Consider the following 21,329-nt stretch of genomic DNA (forward strand, 5'->3'; position numbering starts at 1 on the left):
ATCAGCAGCGGATTAAGTGTCATTCAACTCTATTGACAATACATACTCGCAGCGGGTATGTAAATTAACCCCCTGGCGGCTGGACTGTAACCCTGACAGCGGCCGGAGCGTACTGACAGAGGCACCCATCCTCCTGCACAGACCGAACGGCTCCCCTCCGCTGCGCTGTTGCTGCTGCCGGGCACGGCTCTCTCCTCACGGCTCGGGATGCTGCACGGATCCGTGAGGAGAGAGCTGTGCCTGGCGGCAGCAGCGCAGACGGAGCCCGACAGAGTGTGAAGTCAGCAGCGGCGGGACCGATAGGTGAGCAGCTGCTGTCATTTTTGTTAAGTGAAACCTAAAATGACAGCAGGGGGAACATTATACCGCCTCCTCCAGGAACGCAGAATCTGCCCCCTGAGCCGGAATGCTCATTCCGGATTAAAGGGATTGTGCAGGAAGCAGAAGACGGCCCAAGCGAATGTTGAGGTGACATTGTGCAGCCATCTGTTTTGCACACGCGTAATGATCTGGACTTATATTAACCCCCTAACGTCTCAGAAGGTATACTTCTAAAGGCCCTATTACACAAAACGATTATCGGCCGTATTTGGCTGATATTGGCCATTATGTGTAATAGAAGGCAACGATTAGCCGACATGAACGATGTCGGCTGACTGTTGCTGTCGTTTGTCTTTCAACATGTTGAAAGAAAAACTGCTAATATAGCAAAGATGTGCTTCCTTCGTGTAATAGAGGCTCAAGATGTGGAAAGAGAGGAAGTTAGTGCCACACATCCCCTTTAAATGAACTACTATACCAGTGCAGAGAATATTGATATTTGGGGGGAATAGCATAATTGTAAACAGTTTTTCTTTCCAAAGTTCTCCACTCGCTGGCTGAAACAGATCAAAATATGCCGATAGCAAGATTCATTAATAAGTAAATAATGTACAGTTTACCAGAGTAAAACCGGTAAACATATTTATAGGCTATTAGTTTTATTGCTCATAAGGAAAATTTTAATTATATGCATGCTGCGTCCCAGAATACAAATCCATATGCGTTGTCCACTTGACCTTACAAGTTGAGGATGGGATAAGTGTGTCTACCAGCGCGCCTCTCGGTCTATTTAATTAAAGCCATTACTTTGTGTTTATTTCCCAATTTACATTCTTTACAATGCTCTTCATGATTAAATTAACCAATGTCCCTCCCCAACCACATCACTGTCCGGCTTCCCTGAACTAATTATGTTAACCAGGATCTGAAGCATGTTGGATTTACCTCATTAGAGCTTTAGACATGCAACCTGGGCACTCCGAGGCTGTACCCAGCTTATTAACACCAATAAAGTCTGAGGATTACACACTTGGTATGTCTGCACATTGAAGGCGATGTACATACTGAGTGAGACGACGAGAGGAAGTGGGCACATTTATATATATATATATATATATATATATATATATATATATATATATAAACTGATTTTTGTGATCACTGCTTTTTATCATAATGAGTATTTTACAGAATAAACACCTTTAAATACAAATACAGTGGTACCTTGGTTTAAGAGTAACTTGGTTTAAGAGCGTTTTGGTTTAAAAGCTCACAGTTTTTCAAAATTGTGACTTGGTTTAAGAGCATTGCTTTGGTTTAAGAGTTCCCTGTACTGGGTGGGAGGGCGAGTGGAGGAGGGGCATGGCCTGCATAGCGGGGTCTACAGCCCTGTACTCTGACCCAGGAAGTCTCCCTCACCTTCCAAATCATAGCAGATCCATTTCAGGCTGGGGCTTGCATCAGGGGACAGGACTGTGGAGGCAATCTCTGCATAGCTGTAACCCCTCTCTCCCCGGACAGAGAGTGCTGCTATACTGTGCCCACATCTGTCCTGCTCATTCCTTCATGTTCCCTACAGTCTCTATCAGCCCTTGTGTTTCCCATCTTCTCCATTACTGTACAGTAACTTATAATATGACATAGTCAGCTGTTTCTGAATGTTTGTTTCATTTGTTTTACATGTTATTCAGAATAATAAATCATTATTTTTGGGGTGTGGAATCAATTGTCTGCATTTCTATGAATTCTTATGGGAAAATTTGCTTTGGTTTAAGAGTGGATTTGGATTACAAGCACAGTCCCGGAACCAATTATGCTTGTAATCCAAGGCACCACTGTAGTATATAATAAATGACAGACAAAGACAGCGCTTTGTAGGACACAACGTCATACATGTGTGTGGTTACATAGAAATAAAAAATGTGCTCACCTTCCACTACTGTGATTAGATGCAACATCAATATGTGCCTTATGGTTACTGCTAACCCTCTATTGTGGAGCTGCCACCAGACGCAACCCAAGTAGTTGACCCTTTTTTTTTTATGTACAAAAGGCATGACGCTTTTTAGGTTGGCCTACACTCCTGTTCAGGTAAAAAGTATACCATATGGTTTACATTGTCCCTATTCACATATAGATACATAGATTCAATCCCAAAATGCATTATGGCTAATGTATTTTAAATAATAAAAGAAAGTAGTAAAGATGATATCAAGTTAAAGGGTTATCCCAATATACTAACTTATCACCTTTTTAAATAACAGGTATTCATACGAAGAAGGGCTTTAAGGTAATATTCTTCCTCAAAAACAATGCAAAGATGACACCAACTTATTCATTTACCCAACTTTATTTCCTGTATAATGGGAGATTTTACTTACAGATCTGGGCACTGCCATGGGCACCAGGTTTGCCATGCAACATGGGGGGATGAGACAATATTATCATCCATTTGTGGGATGACTTGCTTCTTGGGTAGAGCAATATTGATTATATTTTTCATGCTTGGGGGGGAGATTATGGGGCAAAAGCAAATACTTTTTAACAGAACTGAATTTATCATATGGTCTGCAAATGATATAGCGCCTACAACAAAAGGTCTTTTTACATGGGTCAATTATCACCTGTTGTGACCGCTGATAGTTAATAAACGGCCCATGTTTCAAAAAAAATTCTGAAGCTGAGGTATTACATTTTAATTTTCTTATGTCCTTTAGTGATGTTTCTTGGGACAATAAAAGTCCTTTTTAGATAGTTTAACCCAAGAACAAGCCTTTGTTATACAATATTAGTAATATTCTATTATTTAATATAATTTCAGGGTTTTTTGTCTAACCTGGGCTGAATATTCACCATTATTTCATATTCATCTTCCTTGTAATGAAAGTTTTGTAGAATTGATTGCCAAATTATCAGATAAAGTCCTTGAATTGGGTCACTCATTATCATATGTCTTTTGCCTGCTGATTTGACTGGGGAGAATATAGAGTTGCGTCTTTAAAAGGCAGAGACATGTTACATTCCCCTAGTGGGACTTAAAGGGGTTAACCAGTAAAATAGAATACATGTTCAATATCCCCCCTGGAGACTAACAATCTCCTCCATACTTGTTATTACTGTATGTTTCCTTCACCAAGTTCTGAGTCTTCTGCCTTGTGCTCAAGACACAGAAAACTGTGTGTGAGCTGTTCTGTCTACTCCACCCTCCACCTCTCTTTCAAGACTTCCCTGTAAACAGCAGCCCTGCGCCCCCCCCCCCTCCCCGAGGTCAAGTTATCCGCAACCTCGCTGTAATTAACCCTCCCAGAATCACAGTGCAGAGGCAGCTGTCCAGTATTGCTGTTTATAAATGGAGGGGGAAAAAGGCAGTTTAAAGTGGGGACAGAGAGAACAGCTCAGACACGGTTTTTTGTGTCTTTAGCACAAAGCAGCAGGCTCAAAACTCGGGAAAGTAGACTGATAAAGCAATAACAATTATGGAGCAAATTGTTAAATGCACAGATAGAAATAAATATATATATATATATATATATATAAATACCTAAAATGCTAAAATGTCTGCGTTGTTACACCACAGAACCAAAAGAAATGTCAGGATTGCTTTTTAATATTTCATTCCACATTTTTTTTTTGTGATACATTTAAAGGGGTTATCCAGTACTACAAAATCATGCCCACTTTTGAAACTCAGTTCCATTGACGTAAATGGAGCTTAATTGCAAACCACACCTGAGATGGAGTGGGGCTCTGGATAACCCCTTTAATGGTACAAACTAGAACTTGTCCCACAAAAAACAAGCCTTAATATGTCTATGGTAAAATAGTCTTAGAAGATGAGGACTAAAAAATGAAATATGCCTGCACCAAAAGACGCTGGAATGGAAAAGGGGTTAAAAGATGTTATGTGGGTTTAGGAAAAAGAGTTTCACCTTTAAACTACTTCATAACATATAAAATATAGAGTTTAGAGACTTTATAAGGTCAGCTTAGCATGAAGCAAATCCGTTTTACAGATATTTAAAAGCAGTGTAGCAGCAATTAAAAAAATATTCAAAAGCTTCCAATTTAATTCTGCATTCTCATGCCAAAGACTTCTTTACTGTGACCTTTGCTGGGAATTTGGTTGGGAGGTTATGTTTTATAGCGGCATCAGATCAATTATTTTTATTTAGAAATCTCCCTAATTAACTTTGACACTCATGGAATCCTCTATTAGCGAACATAAAGAAAAACAGAAATGAAGTGCAGCAAAAGAAAACTGGTCCATGATTAATCATTTTCATTTGCCATTTTGTACTAATGTTCTAAGGACATTATCATTGATGTTTTATGTATTTTAAACATTAGACACAATCAATTTATCCAATGTCAATATCGTTTAGAAGTTTAGAGACACCTGACTGTACTAATCGCTGTCACACTCCCGCAGGGTTTCTCTTTGCTGCTCCATGTGGCAATCCCAGCTGCCCCCTGGGTTTCTCCTGCTTTCATCCTTTTAATTCTGGAGACTCAATTTTAAAGCCTGGCTCATATTTAAAGGACCAGTACACATTTCTGTTTTTTTTTTCCTTCACCATTGCCTTGAAACCATTCCCTATTTAAAGGGGAACTCCAGATAGGAAAAATGATTTTCTATAAAAAAAACAAAAAGAAACATTAAAAGTTATATAGGTGTGTCTAGATAATGTATAACTGTATCTGCGCAGTTCTGCCGCACTGGTAGTTGATTGACATCCAGGAAGTGAAGAATACTGGTCTCCCTGAATTCCACTCTGTCTCCTGCTTCCTCTGCTGCCCCCCGCAGGAGACAAAAACCATGTGACCACTGTCTCACATTTAGTTTGCTTGTTGAGCACAGACTAAGGATGAAGACAGGGCAGGGGGCGGAGGGGGTTGTGGTGTGGGTGATAGGAGGCAGGGCATAAGCAAGAGGGGACATGGTTACGGGAGTGGGAGAAACAGGACATTCTGAGCATGCATTGCAAAGACTACAGAGAAATGTAGTCTGATAGCAGTGCATGGTAAAAGGAACAGTAAGATATATGGAGCAGGCAGAAAATTGCATCAGAGGAGCGCCTGTCAGCTCTGCCACCTCCCCTCTCTCCCCTGCCGCTGATACAAGATTGTAACAGGGGCAGGGGACATCGGAGAGGCGGCAGAGCTAGGGGACATCAGCTTATGGGATCTATATGATTCCATAAGCTGATGTAAAATCACGACCTGGGCATTGAGGCACGACTTCGCAACGCGTTGTGTTTTAAATAAAAAATTTCATTTTAATACTTTTAATGCTTATCTTGGACCTGCGCCTGAGCTACCCATGGTTTGGAGTGGAGGAATTTTTTGCTTATAGTAACCAGTTTGGTTCCTGGGAGTGGCTGCGGTTCATTTACCTACATACTACTGCAGTGGCCCAGAGCAGAAGATTTTCTCCTAATTGTATGTCTGCATCTGTATTTATTTGTGTTCTTACTGTCCCTGTTCTGGAAAGTATAATGGCCACTGCAAACTGCTTATATTATGTAACCCCCCTAGTGTTCAAGTCTGGTATTACGCTATGCATGTTTATTTGCCTGTTATTTAATGGTGTGATGATGCAGTTGGCCTGGTGTCACGTGATCTCCCTGGCTGCCATAGTAACCCCAATAGCCGTCGAGCTTTGGCTGGGGTCAGTTAGACACGCCCAATTTACCTCAGACTCCTCTCTACCTTCAAGGGAGGAGGACGTGTATTCTGTTGTTCCTCAGGAAAACGCCACAACCTCGTGGTATCCTCTCTATTTGTTATTCAGAAGTATTCCAATCCAGTCTGGACCATCCTGACTCTCAACCTGTCATATTTATTCAAGATCTGAGTGTCGTTTACAGTCATAGTCACCCCGTCATTACCAACAGCAAGTATCCTATTCAGTCTGTCCTACCCAGTATCATTCTCCGGGACTACTACCCCCATCATCCAGTTCCCTCTCACTCATAGTAATGTTACCACACCACGGCCTATTGCAGCATCATCCATTCCTCTCAGTTGTACTTAAGTTTGCCTCAATCCTGGTTGCATCCAGAGAGACTGTTGCTATTGACAACCACCGTATTAATAAACGTACAACTACCGTTGTTTCTGAACCTTGGCATTGGTCTAGTTATTGGCGCCCCGACTAAGGTCAACGAAGAATTGTTGGGGCCCCGCATGGTCAGGTTCCCGTGGGTTAGTCACCTCCCCTCGTGCCATAACCGTGACCTAACATCTGGCAAGTGGTTACCCGGGTCCTACCTACAACTAGCGAACTACTACTACCCCTACTACTACCACTGAGTGTTGTGCCTTGCATTTGCACAACCAATTCAGGTGAGAGTCTCCAATTTCTCTCTTACCATTTGTAATGTAGAAATCACACTATGGAGCGCTGTTCACATTTGTATCTAATATGCACTCCTTGTCCGAGCAGTTCCACAGATTCTGTGAGCTACAATAGTCAGTTTGTAATAAGAGTTTTCCTACTTTCCTACCAGTCTCATCTCCTGACCATTCACTTTACTTGCTGCCTGCCCTTACCTCAGCCTGTTTAACTATATTTTCTCTTTGCTCCTACAATAAAGCTGTTGGTTACATTAGCTTTTTTTTTTCCAGATCCCTCTACAGGGTTACTATCAGCATGTGAAAAGGTATGTCTCCTAAGGCACCGAGGATGAAGGTAAAAGGCATACTTTAATCCTCAGTGCCCGTGCACACTAGGGAGCTATCAGCAGGTTTATTTGTCTTACCTGCTGATAGTTCACCTTTAAACAAGGCTTAGTGTCACCTTATTACATTAATCTTTTTGTTAATGGTCTTCCAATAATATGAACGTCCAGTGATCCACAGCTTAGGAAGCTGTATATTGAAATTTTTAATAACAGGTTCCCTATTGCTGAAAATATATGTGATTCCAATTCCAATTACAATTAAGTAAAATAATTATAATATTCCAGATACACTGTGTAATAATATGGCATCTAAATAATTATTTTTGCATGTAACAATAATGTCCTATAAATATTCCAAGATCATTAGTACCATTCCAAGCTCATTATGTACATACAGCACCAGAACCAAGCTCAGTAAGTACATAAAGCACCAGAACCAAGCTCATTATATAAATACAGTGTCCAAACTAAGTTCATTACAGAGAGAAATTCCAAAATTAACACCTACCATGTAAGTTTATTATATGTAATGAATACCTCCAAGTAAAACTTTAATAATGGTAAGGGTTCATTTGAAAACAGAAATGCTATTACCCATCATCTTGCTGCAAACCATACAAATAGTTACATTACAATACACAACAACATTCAGTAATTTTTAATCATTGGAATTGTTTCATTTTTACCTTTTTCATCCAGACCAGAGTGAGAGGACAATTACAGCAGCCCTTTACCTCTAGAAAAGTACAGATAGATCTAGTACATAAAGTTTTTTGGCTATAGCCAGGGGTGGATCATATAATGTTGGTGGTTTAGGTTGCTGACCAGGGCCTGAGACTCTTGGGGGGCCCACAGCTGTCCAAGACGCTCACATCTGATCTTGTCCTGCGGTCTATACATATACATGTTGGGAGACATTTATGAAGACTGCCATACCCGTACGTCAGTCTTAATGTATGTATGAATGTATGCCTTCTTCCAGCTGGTGTAGATTTGTATCATGATTTACGCTTTCAAGCATGCATAAATCATAATAAATGATAAGTGGGAGGCGGCCATGCCTCCCCCTGCCTTGCTGTGTCCCCTGACTACTCCCCTCCCACCCAGCGCGCCTATTAGACGAGTGGGGGATACGGCAGGTGTACGCCTAGTGTGGCTTTTCCCTTCTCCCTTCTCCTTGGCTTGTCCCTGGCCTAAGCCCATGAATCTCCCCCTTAGTCTGTAGGACACAAACGTCATTTGTAACATGGTGGACAATAAGAACAACTGCATGTTATAGAGTTAGGAAGAACAGACCCAAAATACAAAAGGCTGAAACTTTAAAAGGAACAATATTGTCCTCCTCCTTTGCCGTTTTTAGTCTCTGCACCATCCTTCCTGTTCTTAGAAATCCAAAATAGAATTTTGTATGTTTTCCTTATATATTATAAATTTGCCTTTTTTTCTTTTCTATTATTTTATTTGCGTTGTCATTCATCTATAGTAATAAACATGAAACATTAAAAAAAAAATAAAGACAGAACTGTCAAAATATTAATGAGTAAACTATTCCAAAGGAAAACAGGCTTCTACCAGTTCTTTTTGTCTGGATTTAATTCAATGGATAATTATATTTCTCTATGAAAGTGGAACATATTGTTGTACAAGAATACTTTAGATGCCAATAAAGCGCTTACAATTAAAATAAGAGTGCAGCTTTTTTTTATGTCTGCCGATGAGACGTCTTTGTCTCTCTATACTTTGTGTCTATACTTTGTTTTTATACTATATTGTACAATGTTTTTCAAATCTTTTAAATCACCTGTCAGTCACTTTGTAGCCAGTAGATAGTAGTATATGTTGTTTTGTCAGGCAGACGGTATATAGGGTATTGCTTGCGGAAGTGTGGTTAAATATATTCTACTGATCCTCTCTCTCGTGACAGCCAGGCTGGTTGTTTTGGAATTTGTAGAACTTGATCGGTGGCAACTGTTGATGGGTGAGATGCCATATTTAACCAGAGATATAGTGATAGGAGTGTGTGACAGATGCCAAGGTTACTCACATCTTACTTGCAAGGGGAGATCTCCGAGCTACACATGCATTACATAGCAGTACATCCTGGTACACATATAGACTGTGTACTACTAAGTAAAGTTGATTGCTATTAATCATGTATATGATATTGTTTTCTTGCCCAATTCCCCTGGTTCATAAATACTTGCATAATACATTTGAGGGTTTTTTTAAGGTTATTGCAACATTGCTAGAGGGTCACAAGGCTACTCAGTTGCCCCCAAAGCTTAAAGGAGAAGTACGGCGGGGAGGAGAGGGGGGGCGCTGCAGTCACTGAATGGCTGAGCAGGGTAGATCCCTCCCTTAAGTGACATGGCAGCCGGGTCGTGACGCGCCCTACAGCCGGTAGAAAATTACATCCGGCAGGGTACGAGAGCCCGGTAAAGTTGTGCAGTGTGGGCATGAGGTGTGGTAGGTATATGTTCCTATTTATTTTTCCCCCACCACCTGCCCAATATGAATTTTCACCCCCCTGCCGGACTTCAGATATGATTACCCACCAGTAAACAAAAAGAAAATACATACTAGCTTTAATACATCTTGTATTACTGATGATTGTTCGGCCATCACAGTGTTCCTGTGTTCTCTATGGGGAGGGTTAAGCCACAGCCATAGAGCTCTGCATTTGGCTTATCTCTTCCAGAACCTTTACGCCCCGCCCCCAATCTCCACTGACATTATATGTCGGTGTTCAGTCGGTAGAGCCCCAAACACCTTATGACAAAAGTATAAGGTATATGGGGACCATAACTACTCACCAGGAATATTGCAGGAGAATGGGAGAAGTAAGACAACTGAACAGGGTGGCTGTAGCAAACATACGCAGAATTTTGCTGGATGAGTGAGTATTCAGCAGGGATCATTTTAAATGACAGTAGTCGTACATACAAACTAAGTCAGACAAACCACTTACAGGCAAGGACCACATATGTTGGCCAAAATAAACATAAGTAAAGAGTGGGGCACAGCGCACTTTGATCTGCATTATTTTGCTATAAGCAGTTTTAGTTGGCCTCATCTGACACTTTACCATTAAAGAGTTAGGTAGAAAATGTCATATCCAGTCCCTGGTATTCCACTTCCTTCTGAGACGAGAGGGGACAGGTGTATGTGGCCGTGTGTCACCAAAACATTGGGCAGCTATTAAATATCACATTTGCGGACAATGCCCACAACATGCAACTGCCCCCCCACTAATCTCAGGATACACCTTCTTAGAGGTCCGGAGGGAAGAGGTAGAACCTTTTCTGCTCCCTAGATAACCCCTTTTAAGAAAATAACAGGTGAAGTCATGCCCCTATTTTTTCATCCAATAAGGTGTAGTCCCATCTTTATCTGGTAAGGGACAGTGTAGTGCCATGAACCATTTTCATCTCGTATTTGGGTTTCCTTTTGCCCAATTTGCAAATAATAGCATTGTCATTCTTATCTGCTATGGAAAACTTTGGAAAAATTACAGGGAGCGTTTTATCCTATTATATTCATCAAGTGTTTTTTTTTTTGTAAATTTTAACCATGCTTACTATTTTTAGCCTAAAAATAAGACACGGTTTAAGTGTATATGTGACTTTGTAAAAAGTTGTAAAATTTTTGTGCAAGTCCACTCCATACAATAGGTGGCAAGACAAAAATGTGCCAATTCATCTTACATCACACGACAAATGATACATTTTGCCCAATTGAAACTGGAAAAAAAAGAGAAAGTGCAAGCTCAAGAAAAGGGTGAAAAAATTGCAAATTACAAATTTCCCCCTTAGAGTATGATTACCATAATAATATTTACATTTTGAATGCGTTAGTATGGAACCCAATGGTTCTGGCTTCCTAGCATCTTACTAATATAGCCTCAAGATGACAATTGTTATATGGGAAAAGTTTTAGGATAGACAAATGTGCAATATTTTTATTCACAGCAGGACCAATCTTGCTGCTAACTCTGTAGCCTTAAGCAAATTGCGGAGTGATGTGAACAACAGACCGTTTCTTTACCTGGACGTCCCATTTAAGTGGAACGGCAGAAACAATGATGTCCAGTGCTAAACCATTGTAGTACTTGAATAGGTCAACTAACAATGGTTAAACCAACTATTGAGACACAAAATATAGCCAGGACCTGGCAAAGAGCGGACTGTGAGAAAGGCGGGAGCTTGTTACAGGTGAGAAAAAGGTTTTCACGACCTTACAAGCTGCCACTTAGTACATGCTGTAAAAGGGGCCATAGATGGGCAGCCTGCCAAAGTAACAGAAGAGGTGGGACTGAATGGAAGCAAAATTGTTCTACTGTGCGCTATGGTGACAAAGCTAGCAATGGCACAGATGATCAGAGCAGTGTTAGGTGTGTGAAATATATTACAACAATGGTAAAATTGGAAATTTAAACTACAAATACAGAAGCTGGGGAAGTATTGTAGATGAAAAAATATTTTCGGCATTATTTATTTTTATTATTCTAATCAAATGTCTCATTCAGGTTTTTTTTTAACACTGGATCTAGCTCCATCCTAGGCAACATCTTTGGCACATAAGGCTATGTCTCATAATAAGGGGTTATCCAGGATTGGAAATAACACAGCCACATTCTGGCTAAAACAACGCCACATCTGTCCTCAGGTTGTGTGTGGTATTACAATTCAGCTCCATTCATTTCAATAGAATTGAGCTGAAAACCACACCCAAACTGGAGATAAGAGTGATGCTGTTTTTGAAAGAAAGTGTCCGTGTTTTTCTAAGCTTGGATAACCCCTTTAAGTCATTTACTGCAAATCCATGTAGGCCACACAATCTTATTTCTTGGTATAAAGTAATACAGTGAGGACCCACCCAGAAGGGTGTTTAGTTCTAAGAATGAGTGCATGCCTCATTGAACATTTAGGGCCCCATTACAATAGGACCTAAGGCCTATTACAGGTAATTGGTAATCATGCGGGGCGGGCCCTATAAATGACTGCTGGATCATTTGTGCAGCCCTTGTTGCAAACAACTAAACATCTGTTAGCCATATGTTACTCATTGCATGGGGAGATGTACGGTCAATGATCTCCGCATCTATTGGCTGATTGCTGGCCCCATTAAATATTGGCCTGTGCGCCCGATATCTTGTGTAATTGGATCCTTACAGCTTTACATTTTAAACAATTTATAGGTTAAAAGGAGACTTGTATAGGTCAAAGAAATATCTAACCCGCTAATATCTTCCTATAGCGCATGGGGCCCTGAAAATGAAGCTGCGCTTCTTACCTTCATCCTTTTCTGTGATATTAGCAGTTCAATCTTTAGGCTAATAAGTCGTTTGGTGCACTGGGGGAGGGACTACCACCCAAGTGCACTGATCAGCCCCCAGCCAGCACGCCCGCCCCTCCTGATCAATTTCAGCAGAGCAAGCTTGCCGGCACGGATCGGGAGTCCTGTCCCCAGTACACCAAAATGACTTATTAGCATAAGGATTAAACTGCTAATAGCATGACAACTGTGCCAAGGATGACAGTAAAAAAGTTGCCTTCATCCTCAGCGCCCTGTGCACTATAGAGACATATCAGCAGGTTACATACTGCTGATTATTTAATGGGAAATTATGTATACTTTTCATGAAGCATTTCAGGATACACCGTCCTGTGTGTGTACATGAGGAGTAGCACAATGTCTTCTACCCCACACCCATACTATCCATTAGCTGATAATGGAGAAGGACGTTTTTCTTTTTTTTTTATCTAATAAGATATGTTACAGAGTTTATTCACTTGTGCTATTGACCTATGCAATAAGTCCCTATGTTTTTTGCTAAATTTATATTAGGAGTAAATAGTTTATGTAATAGGTAGAAATAAGTATCATTTTAGAATCTGACTACACAGTGTTTTTGTTGTCTGTTACCTAGGAGACACATAGGTTTGTATAAAAATGTAGAGATAAAACAGCTGGGTTTTTTTTATTGTTGTTTGCAGCTCTCCACTCATTGCTCATTGAACAGGATCAGATCGTATCTGTCTCAAATACAAGTACAACCAAAAGATCATCTTACCTTCTAAGTAAAACAAGCATAATGCAGTATCTTTGCTTACTCTGAGATATGTGCATGTGTTACATTTATATCTAATAAAATCTGCTTCATAGCTAACATAGCAAAAGGTGTAGACCAGTACAGCAGGCTTGTGTATAACATGACTCTGCCACCTGCTATCTGGCAATGAGCCACATGCCAGTTTTGTAAGTTATGCTTTACACTGTGATATCACTGTAATAGGAAACAGTGAATCCGTGATGATAAACATTGGGAAGCTGGATGTGCATATCAAGGATTATGGGCGAATAAAGAAACAATTCTAATATTAAAGAAGGTGCCATTTAAAGATATAGAAAGGGCCAAATTCACACATAGTAACAGTGGTGGAAGACTATATCCATACCACTACCACACTGCGATAACCATGGCAACACAACCATTTTTTTCTCAATTGAGAACATTATGGTAGATAATAGGTTCATGAGCCATCAGCATAGCAGTAACTGGAAGCAGATGTACTAGAATATGTTGAGAGATTAAAATTATTATTTGATGATCAGTATTTCACAGGGTGTCCCATTGCAAAGTCCGCCAACAATCAAATGTATCCTCTGCGGGAACTTGGCAACACGTGTTAATTAAACATTAAACTTGTCTGCGCCCCCCCTCCCCCCAACTTCGAATCTGTTCATCACTAAGGGGAATCATACAGCAAAGTAAATACTAATTTCAGTTTCACTGATAGATCGGGGTTAGGGCCCAATTTGACAAATAAGAGAATGCTGATCTGCTAGATAGGTGCTCACTTACGGAGTCTATTATACAACTTGACTATCGTTCAGCAAGGGCGGTATGGACAACGTTAATGATGTCCATGCAGCCCTTACTTTATATAATAAGTAATAAACATATATACTCGGCTGCCCATACTCCCCAATGTCCTCTTGCCTCTTTCCAGCTGACCAGAGCTACCACTGATGTTTCTACACCAATCTCTAAAGTGACAGATGGCTGAGTCACTGACCGACTATATACTTTCTTTGGCTGCTGACCATGCACCTCCTATTACATGGAGCATTCGGTAGACGATGATTTTTCAACATATTAAAACATGTTTTTGCCTTCCTCTGGTTCATCACACTTGTCTTTTTCCACCTTATTAACTATTTAACAATGAAAGACAACGATCAGCCAATGATCGGCTCCTCAATTGATCGTTGTCTTCTTCCTGAATTGACCTGATTGGGCAGATAATCTTTACACTGCCTATAGCAGTCAATGGAAAAATAAGCAGGTTGGGGGTGGTGAATTAGAGACAGGCAAGGAAGAGAGTGGTAGAAACACACAGAGACTGTTGATGTACTGTTTTCTAATGTCCTCCAGGCTGCTGCTACTTCTGCTGCAGAGAGGTAGGAGAGCCAGATGCTCTGTCTTTTTTGTGTATTTGCATGTGTATGAGAGCCATCGTAAAAGCTAGTCTACATCCACCCTGAGCTGAGCGCAGGGAAAGAAGACACTTAGACATGGAGCCTACAGAGGAGAAATTGGGAAAAAATGCCAAGTGCAAGTCATATAATGGCCTGAAAGAGGGCAGTTTTAACTTACAGGGAACCTGTCATCACTTTCATGATGCCTGAACCATAAGTCAACAGGGTGGTTCGGCAACTTCATCCTGCCTCACCAGCCTAAGTTAGTAGCTCTCCCCCTATGCCCAAGCAGGTAGAGATCTATCAATCAAGTCTGGTGGGAAGAAACAGTGAATGGAGACAACTGCTTCCATTCCTGTTCACTGTGCAATGCTGGTGCTCAGCAGCTGATCAGTGGGTGTTGGCACCACGATGATTTAAGACTGTGGCTAGCTCATCAATGTTTTGTCAGAATAAGAAAACCCTTTAATTTCTGACCTGGATAAGGGACATATTTTCATACACATGCGGATACATGAATTTAATTTTAATAAGAAATATGTAAAAGGCACAATGAAGGTATATATAGGTCCATGCTATAAAGAGACAACACTCGCTTCTTCAGGCTATGTTCACACTACGTAAAATAACGGCCGTTATTTTCAATGGTCGTTATTTTGAGGCCAAAACAATGGCCGTAGAATTACGAACGTACGGGCTAGTCGTGAAACTACGGCCATTGTTTAATATTGCCTCCTAGCATGTTTTTAATCGGGCTTAAACATGTCATTTAATTGAAATACTGCGACTAGCCCAATAAACCACTCAGTAAATTTTTTACATTAAAATCAAGTTTAATTTGGCTGAAATAAATTTTACGTGTGCGGCCGCATTGAAATCCACGGCCGTAGTTGTAACATTATCGGCCGCAAATAAATGACCTGTTCATTTTTCACGGGTCCGTACGAACTACGGCCGTAGTCTTATACGCAGTGTGCATCGTACGACCGTAGTTTGTACGAATTGCTATTTCGTATCATCCTCAAAACAACGGCCGTAGTTTTGCGGTGAAAACTACGGCCGTTGTTTTACGTAGTGTGAACATAGCCTCAAAATGCATTATTGCATTTTGTCTACATGTTTACACTCCGCCGACAAGGTTGGACAATTTCAGTCTGCAATAAATGTAATATTGGCGTATACTGAGAATTAAAAAAAATGGGGATTTTAATCTATCTTTTAAGTTTATTCTGAATACAAACTTTGTATTTTCTCGAGATCTTCTATATCTTCATCTGCCTTATTGGAAAAGAGGCATTGTCCAGTTACATTACACTGAAATGTTTGTGAAATATGGTGAAATTTTGGTTTAGCCGTTTAGCCTGAAGCCATGGTCAATAGCAACATCCTCAATAGTGCAGAGTATTCTGTTTGTACACACTGTTGGAGGTTGTCTCTGGTGGTTAGCATGGGGGACAGCAGGACGCGGCACCCTGGGGTTCAGTGTCAATAAAGATGGATGTAAGTATAAAAAAAAGTAGAGCCATTGCTAGGTAGATGTGAGTTAAATGTGACAAAGAGGTAAAGTTTCTTAAGATCTCAGCAACTCATAAACTCATAAACATGAGTGAAATAGAAAGAAAAGGAGGAGGAAATAGGGGAAGTCTATGGAGTTAAAGGACAACTCCCACGAAAATTTTTTTTAGCTTATTTAACACACATTACAAAGTTATATAACTTTGTAATGTGGTTAAATACCCAGTCTGGCCCCCTTCCCCCACTTTCGGACCCCCGACCCCCCCGCCCGGAAGTTAAAGAATATATACATTACCTATTACGATCGTCACGGTCCTCTTCTCCCGGGCGGCATCTGGTGACGACGACGTCAGAGCCGGGGGGGCGGTCCGGGTCTTCTTCCTCCTCGGCGTCTTCATAGAGAGTGAATGGGACGGAAAAGGCTGCTGGTGCACATGCGCACCAGCAGCCTTTTCATTGGCTGGAGCGCATCACATGGCTTCCAGCTTCGTCAGCCCTGATTGGCTGAGGTTGCTGGAAGCCATGTGATGCGCTCCAGCCAATGAAAAGGCTGCCGGTGCGCAAGCGCAGTGGCAGCCTTTTCCATCCCCAGGACCCGGAAATCAGAGACACCGGATGGATGGTGAGTATGGTGTCTGTGTGTGTCTGTGGTTTTTTTTTTGGGGGGGGGTCCCGCGGGAGTTGTCCTTTAAGGCCATAGTTCACCTAGTCTTGGAAAAATCGGATGCTATTTTGGTGCTTTATTAACTCAGTAATGTTAAAAGTGAAATTTGCTACCTGCTACTTCTACCTGTGTAATAGTAAAAAAAAAAAAAGTTTAAATATATTATTTTAAACATTCTTTTAGATATCACACATCATTTACTACAGACCCCTTACTCTAGACTCAACTGTTATTATACCCCCTTTGAATACAATAGACCTATTATTAATAGAGATGAGCGAACCTGCCGGATTTCTGGTTCGTACGACCCAAAACTCTCGGCATCTGATTCCCGCTGTCTGCTGGCTCTGTATAGTGGGTGGATACAGCCTAAGGAACGCCTGGAAAACTGGGATACAGCCTATGCCATAGGCTGTAATTGGCCGATAATCGGCCGAATCGTGTCATCGGCTGATCGTTTATTTAGGCCCAAACCTAAAATCATCGGTCACCCACCACGCATCGCTTCGTGGAATAGCGGAGAAGAGGAGAAGCCCTGCTAGGTAATGTATGCTGCAAGGGCTGCAAGGACATCGGTAACGATGTCCCTGCAGCCCTTGCTAACGATTGTCGGGCCGTGGAATAGGCTCAGTAAACGAGCGCCGATCTAGTAGATCGGTGCTCCTTTACATCGTTGATCAGACCCTGCTTTGCCCGTGGAATAGGACCCTTACTGACTTCTCAAATCTCTTTACGTCTTTGATGGAGGACAAAGAATGTGGATGAGGATGCAAAAAAAAAAAATAGGTATCATCATCAAGAATATTCTGCATCCATCTTCCCATTTCTTTGCTCTATGGAAGTCCTATCCTCTGCCACAAACATATACAACTTTAACTTAACTTTTTCTCCTACCAATCTATTCCTAGTCCACTTTCCCAGTTTTTCTCCCAATCCTTTTCCTTACAAACTCCCCCTTCTATAGAATGTTGAAAATTGTGCCTGTACATAGGACCTTCTTTTTAGCTTCTTCTCGGTCCAATAAACATTCATTTTTATTTTTTTTTTACATGTAAACGATTTCAAAGCTTTATTGAACATTTTTGTTAAAAATGTTTTGCATTTTCCCTAAAAAAGTGAGTACTAACAATAAGTTATGTTTATCTACCACTATTGTCTGTATATGTTTTTTTTATCCACACTTTAATAATTCTGTACCGTTCTTGACAACATGGTGAAAAACTGGTGTCACCATATAACACCCAAAAACCTCCAATGTGCGATATAAATAACACTGATTATTTGTTGACAATGCACCTATCGAAGGTGGGCTAAGGTAAACAGGTAAACTGATGACAAGGCCAATGGTGCCCAAGGCTTTCTACTGCAAGTGAAAGGCACGTAATATTACACAAAAATAATATAGCAGATTCCTTTTTATATACACAATAGATTTACTATGACAAGGTCCAAAAAACACTAATAAATCCATATACAAATATACCATGATCAACAAAATGTCATATCCTCCTTGGTCAGTTCCTCATGAAGCTTCATAAGTAGTGGAATTATTACCCTCATATATTCAGTGAACTTTTCAGGATAAGTTTAAACTTTGACCTACGCCATTTTCAGTACATAGATGATATATTGGATCAACCCAATAACAATGCGTTCTCTCTTTGCTGTCTTTTCCTTCCTTCTCTGCTCTGTTTTTCAAGCCAAGGATATCCAGACTAAAACACGCATTAGGGATGAGCACAACTTGAGCGTGCAGCATTTGATTGCCAGTGGCCTGAAGAAGGGCTGCCTGGAAAACATGGCTATAGCCTATGGTCTAGGGCTGGCTGTATCCATGCTTTCCAGGACTCCCTAGGGCTGCATCCAACTTCTTCAGCCGCACACTCAGGTTTGGATGGACATGAGCATGCTCGAGTTGCGCTCATCTCTAGAAAGCATCCAAAAAAGTGGCAGTTTCTTATAAAACTCCTTACTCCCATCATCTGTCTTTTCTCCTTTTCCCCATCAGCACATTGGCACCAAACAAAACATCCACCAATAGACCAAAATCATTTTCTATCATTTTTTTCTAATGACGTATTATGAATATATATACCTTGTTTCCCTAAAAATAAAACAGTGCCTTATATTAATTTTTGCTTCCAAAGAGGCACTATGGGGGAGATTTAACAAACTAGTGTAAAGTAGAATTGTCTTAGTTGCCCATAGCAACCAATCAGATTCCACTTTTCATTCCTCACAGATTCTTTGAAAAATGAAAGGTGGAATCTGATTGATTGCTAGGGGCAACTAAGGCAATTCTACTTTACACCAGTTTGATAAATCTCCCCCTATGTCTTATTTTTTGGGATTCCTTATTTCACTTCTCCCCACCCACCCCCCACCGTCCCACCTCCAGAATACTCACCATCGTCCTCAGTTTGACAAGCAGCGGGACCAGGAGCCTGCGGTGGGATGTGCGCCAGGTGACCCCCGGCATGCATCTGGATCTGTGGCAGGACGTTGAGGCCATGGACCAGTATGCCTGAGGCGTCGGCTGTGAAGGTCCATGAGGGGATTAGGTGAGTTCCAGGTGGCGGTGTGCGGCCGGTGGTGGCGTGCGTTGGATGGTGGCCTTACTTTTGGGGAGTGGCTTAGTTTAGGGTGAGGATGCCTTACTTTAGGCTGGTTGGGGTGTTAACCTTTGAAATGCGTAGCAATAAAGAACACATCTGGTTGGCAATAATATTGGGAAAGTGGAGTGTTATTTGGATTTAGGAGGATGTCTTATTTTCAGGTAAAACACAGTATATATAGCATTTTTTTTTTTACAGATTCCATGCAGGAAAATAACGTGTGAAAGACCCCCAATACCATATATTCCATTTATAAACATAATCACCAGTATATAATTGACCTATTTTACTAAATTATAACTATAAAATTGACCTATTTTATAAATGACCCTTATTGTTAGTTTTTTTCTTTATTTTGGTGAACTTTAAGAGGTCATATCAGTTAACAGAGCCCGATCTTTAATATTTCCAATACGTCCTTCCAGTTTGCCTCTGCAGGACACAATAGAGCCCTCTGTCAGCTGGAGTCGGAGAGATTGAGTTAGAGCAATGAGCCTTTTTTCTTAGAGATACATCATTTGTACTCAGCGCTGAATAGACCATAAGAGTCCTGAAATCCTGTCTCATCCTGACAGATAGTGTGCAATGTTCCGAGGTGGAAGGGTTAAGTAAATGAGGTTGTTAGGTGACAATCTGCTGATTTGTTTTCCTCCTTTTGACATCCTTCCTTAGCACATGGTGCATGTGTCAGAGGACTAGGACAGGTGGCTGATACGTTTCAGATTTTTTAACCTCCTCATGACCTAACCCCTGCTGAGAATGGAAAAAATGCACTTGGATTCTCCCAAACCCTACTGCTTGCTATGAATAAGGATTTATCGGGGGCCCTAAGTCCTATGGGTCAAATTTAATGTGATGTATGTATCTCTGGGCATACAATATAGTATATACTTGTTATATAGTCGGTGGGTAAAACCTAGAGATCCAATTAATAGGGTTTCCCATTGAAGCAAAGTAATGTAATATTCTGCACATTACAAAAATCCGTATACCAACCCTATAGTTTATTATAGATGTTAAGTGCTTTGTTGCTTACCCGGAGTGCTTATATGTATATATATATATATATATATATATATATATATAGTATCATTACATCCATTCCCAAGTCTTTACTCACATTGTCCTTTTAGCTATTATAAAAACTTATCCCAGTGTGTTTCATTTGTGTGACGGTACATGCAGTGTGTATGTGTCACTGTGCACAGTTGTCATCATAGGGGTAGAATCACGGATTACGAACTACACGCTCATTGTGCAGTTTCTTTTGAAACCCTGTATGTAAGTCACGCAAAACTGACCGTACCATTATTTTGTTGTAAGGCTGAGATGTCATTATTTTATTATAACCTCCGCCGAGTCCACACGGTGCTTTTATTTACATGTAACATATACATTTTATACACTTAAAAAGAAAAAAAAAAAAAGCCCGATAGTTAACGGATGCTAAAAATGGATGCTGCTGTGCGTGATATATTAGAATCAGTTTTCTATTGACTTTCATTATAAAAAAACTAAAATAACTACAATGCAGACTGCAAAGAATACTTTGTTTTGCCATATAATAGCATTGACAATATTTTTATATGCAGGAAAGTTAGATGTGCTGTAACCCCCAGTGATCTCTAGATATAGCTGGGAGAAGCACATGTCTGAGCGCTTCTATCCCCACTTTGCTGAAATGTCTACCACTCCATAGACTATGGTGGAGCTCATCTAGTGCAAGGAGATAGAAACTACAGTAGGCTGCAGAGAGAAGTGCTCAGTGGTGTGCTTCCTCTAGCTATATCAAGAGATCAGTGGGGGTCTAAACATTTAGACCAATCTAAATTTTGACGTGTAAAAAGTTTTTTGTTTTAATGTCAGGTACACCCTTAGGCTAAGTTCACACAACCTATATTTTTGTAAAAGTATGGCCGTTGTTGCAATCGACAACAACGGCAGTACTTTGTACGAAAACATACGTTGCCTTGCCTTCTATGGGATCCGAGGCGGAGCGTATACACATAGTATATGCTCCGGCCGGGATCTCTCGCAGCGCCGTAGAAA

The 21,329-nt window shown here is 40.7% G+C and overlaps 1 protein-coding gene across 2 annotated transcripts in view; it reads left to right on the top strand.

Moving 5' to 3' along the window:
* The first annotated feature begins 6,527 nt into the window (after nucleotides 1-6,527).
* The window catches only part of LHX2 (LIM homeobox 2), a 91,484-nt gene continuing 76,682 nt past the window's right edge, over nucleotides 6,528-21,329 (top strand). For both annotated transcript variants that reach the window (XM_069943721.1, XM_069943723.1), the window contains exons 1-2: nucleotides 6,528-6,666; nucleotides 6,949-6,983. The gene's annotated coding sequence lies outside the window, so the exon portion shown is untranslated. The remainder of the gene's footprint in view (nucleotides 6,667-6,948; nucleotides 6,984-21,329) is intronic.

Source organism: Dendropsophus ebraccatus, chromosome 10 (genome assembly GCF_027789765.1).
Source record: "Dendropsophus ebraccatus isolate aDenEbr1 chromosome 10, aDenEbr1.pat, whole genome shotgun sequence".
Taxonomy (NCBI): domain Eukaryota; kingdom Metazoa; phylum Chordata; class Amphibia; order Anura; family Hylidae; genus Dendropsophus; species Dendropsophus ebraccatus.